Here is a 4,223-nt window from a genome sequence, read left to right as displayed (position 1 = left end):
ACCACACTTCAGAGCCCCCATGTACCCTCACCCTCTTTGTCAGTTATTGCACTAAAGATGTAATACATTATCATCACCCATGTTCAGTAACTGTGAAAAGTGGGTGGTCTGAATCCCATTTTTCAGATGACGAACCTGTTCCTTACCTGGAGTCATAAACCTAACAACTGATGGAGCCAGGCAGCAATCCAAGCCCAGGTCTTTCTGATTCCAAGGCTGATTCTTGTCCCTCTCGCCCTGACTGCCTCTCCGTATAACTTCCAGTTCCCACTCGTGGGTCCAGAGCTCTCCTGATCTTTTCTGTGTATATAACTGAATGCCACTTTTCCTCCTTATAATTCATCTCTGCTTTCTTTTTCTCCTGGATTCTTTATGAGGATGAAAGGCATCACTTACCAGCTGTAATATATTCGTACGTTCACTTGTCTACCTCTTCCGCTAAATTCTCAGTTACCTTTGTGTGCCTACAACCCGTCGGAGAGCCTGGCAAAAAGTTTGACACATTTAACATATAAGTATTTGCTTGGTAAATGATGCTCTCCAGTCACCTTAGCCAGAACCCTGGAGGTCATCCAAGACTCATTCCTCTCCTGCCCCCGAGACCAGTACGAATCAAGTCTCATCCGTTCTACTTTAAACGTCTCATGAAGCTGTCTTCAGTTTTCCACCGTGACTGCCTTGGTTATGGTTTCCATTCCCACCTCTTGCTTGGATTACCACAGTTCTCTTCTGAATGATGGAAACACCCTTCTCTCTGAGGTGATTCTCGCCAAAAACACTGTCTACCAAATGCGAGCCGGTTCTTCAGTAACTCCCCACCGCCTCTACCATGATGCATGTCTCTTCAGAGCTCTGACCCTGCAAACCGCTCTCATCTCGCCCTTCGCTGGCTCTCGCGTGCTCTCTCTCTCTACCCCCCACACCTCCCATATGAACTGTACTGTCCAGCCATTACACACTGCTTATAAGCCCCTTAAACCTATGTGCTTTTTCTCCACTGCGTGGCTTCTTGCACAAGAAATGCCCTTTATCCATTTATTTACCTCATACACTTTTAATTAAAAGGCCAGTCAAAGGTTAATAATTTGTCATCCCTTTAAAGGGACAGTCTTCACGCCTGCTGGATGAAGGTGGCAGAGCAGGAGGATGCTGAGCTCCCCTCCCCCCAGGGACACACCTGAGCTCACCTGTCCCCAGGGTCACACCTGAGCTCACCTCCCCGCAGGGACACACCAACCTACAACCACACACACAACAACTCTCTCTGAGAACAGCCTGAAGACGAGCAGGACAGATGTTCTACAAGTAAGGATATAAAGAAAAGCCCACATGGAGATGGGAAGAAAGGGAAGAGATGCAGTCTTGTCACAGCCCACACCCCGGGTGTAGTGGCCCACAGGCAGGAGGGACATCACAACCACAGATGCCCCCTGAGGAGCAAGGGGTCTGTGCCTCACACTGGGCTCCCCAACTCAGGGGACCTGCACAGGGAAGATGAGCCCCATAACATCAGACGTTGAAAGCCAGTGGGACTTACATCTGGGAGAGCCAGAGAGCTGTGGGAAACCGGGACTCCGCTCGTGAAGGGCTCGTGCACAGACTCACTCTCACTGCACCTCAGCACAGATGAAGCAACTTGGAAAGTGCCTGGGTTATATGAGAAGGAGATTTGTTGACTAATATTAGGGCCTGTGCTGGAGGGACAGGGATCTGGTAAAACTTCCTTCAGGGACAGAAGCGCTGGCGCGTGCCATTTTGTTATGCTCTGTTTCTACCTACCTGGCCTGGCACTGGCAGGTGCCACTTCTGTCACTTGCTATCACCTCGGCTAAACTCATGCACCCACCCTGGTGTTCTCCTGAGGACCAGCCCCGCTACCAGGCCCATCCCAGCTGGCCCTTCCAAAGCAGCTCCCAGCACCCCCCTCCCCGCCTGGCAAGTGGCCTGTGTCAGCATCAGTGGCCCCTCTAAAGCAGTTCCTGCTCCAGGGAGCCAGCCCACAGCCACAGCATGTTCACAACAGCCACCGCAAGGCCTCAGGGCCAGTCACACGGGGGGCCAGCCCCACACATCAGCATGCCCACAGCAGTTGTGTGCAGACCTCTCAGCCAGCTGGCCAGCCCTGCCCACCAGCACGCCTGCAGCAATCACAGCCCAACCACAGCAAAAGGGCACACGCAGTCCACACGGGAGATACACCTGGAGCACCTGGCTCTGGTGACCAGGGGGGATTGTGCCACTGGGTACCGCAAGACACCTTCTACGTAAGGCTACTCTTTAAAGACTGGGAGATATATACCTCACATGCCTAATACATAGAAACAAACACAAAGAGTTAGGCAAAATGAGAAGACAAAGTAATACCTTCCCAACAAAAGAACAAGACAAAACCTCAGAAAAGGAACTAAACGAAATGGAGATACAAAATTTACCAGGTAAAGAGTCCAAAGAAATATTCATAAAGATACTCGTTGAACTTTGGAGAAGAATGGATGAACTCAGTGAGAACTTCAGCAAAGAGACAGAAAATATAAAAAACCAATCAGAGCTGAAGAATACAATAGCCGAAATGAAAAACATACTACAGGGAATCAGCAGCAGATTTGAGGATGCAGAAGAACAGATCAGCCATCTAGAAGACAGGGTAATGGAAATTAACCAACTGGAACAGCAAAAAAAGAATTCAAAAAAATGAGGATAGTTTAAGGGCCCCCTAGGACAACATCAAGTGTGCTAACATTCACATGATAGGGGTCCCAGAAGGAGAAGAGAAAAAGAAACAATGACAGAAGACCTACCTATTTGAAGATAATAGCTGAAAACTTTCCTAACCTGGTGAAGAAAACAGTCATCCAATTCCAGGAAGCTACAAAAAAGAAAAAGTTACAGGTGGAAATCTCTGAGGAACACAGATGCAAAAATCCTCAACAAAATACTAGCATGCCAAATTCAACAATATATTAAAAGGATTATTCACCATGATCAAGTGATATTCATTCCAGGGATGCAAGGATGATTCAATATCTGCAAATCAGTCAATGTGATACACCACATTAACAAAATGAAAAATAAAAATCATATGATTGTATCAATAGATGCAGAAAAAGCATTTGACAAAATTCAACACCCATTCATGATTTAAAAAAAAAAAACTCTTAACAAATTAGGCACAGAAGGAACATATCTCAACATAATAAAACCCATATACAACAATCCTACAGCTAGCGTCATACTCAATGGTGAAAGGTTGAAAGCATTTCCTCTAAGATCAGGAACTAGATTAGGATGCCCACTATTGCCACTTTTATTAAACATTGTATTGGAAGTCCTAACCACAGCAATCAGAAAAGAAAAGAGATCACAGGCATTCAGATTGAAAAGGAAGAAGTAAAACTGCAACTATTTGCAGATGACATGATACTATATACAGAAAACACCCAAAGACTCCACCAAAAATCTATTAGAACTAATAGATAAATTAGTAAAGTGGCAGGACCAAAATAAATATACATAAATCTGTTGCAATTCTATACACTAATAACAAAACTATCAGAAAGAGAAATTAAGAAAACAATCCCGTGTACTATTTCATAAAAAAGAAAAAAATACCTAGGAATAAACTGAGCCAAGAAGGTGAAAGAGCTATACTATGGGAACTGTAAAACACTGATAAAAGAAAGTGAAAACAACACAAACAAATGGAAAGATATATTGTACTAGTGAATTAGAAGCATTAATATTGTTAAGATGTCCCCAAGCAATCTAAAGACTCAATGAAATACCTATCAAAATACCAATGGCATTTTTCACAGAATTGGAACAAATAATTCAAAATTTTGTACTGAACAACAGACCCTGAATAGCCAAAGAAATTTTAAGAAAGAAGAAAAAAGCTCGAGGTATCATGGTCTCTGATTTCAAACTATACTACAAAAGTATAGTAATTAAAACTGTATGATACTGGCACAAAAACAGAAACATAGATCAATGGAAACAACAGAGTAGGGAGCCCAGAAAACCCATGAATATATGGTTAATTGATGTATGACAAAGGAGCCAAGAATACACAGGGGGGAAAAGACAGTCTCTTCAATAAATGGTGGTGGGAAAACTGAAAAGCTACATGCAGAAGAATGAAACTGGACCACTTTCTTATATCACATACAAAAATAAACTAAAAATGGATTAAAGCCTTGATGTTGAGACCTGAAACCATAAAACTC

Source organism: Grampus griseus (genome assembly GCF_964374135.1).
Source record: "Grampus griseus genome assembly, chromosome: 1".
Lineage (NCBI taxonomy): Eukaryota > Metazoa > Chordata > Mammalia > Artiodactyla > Delphinidae > Grampus > Grampus griseus.
This window is presented reverse-complemented; position numbering follows the sequence as displayed.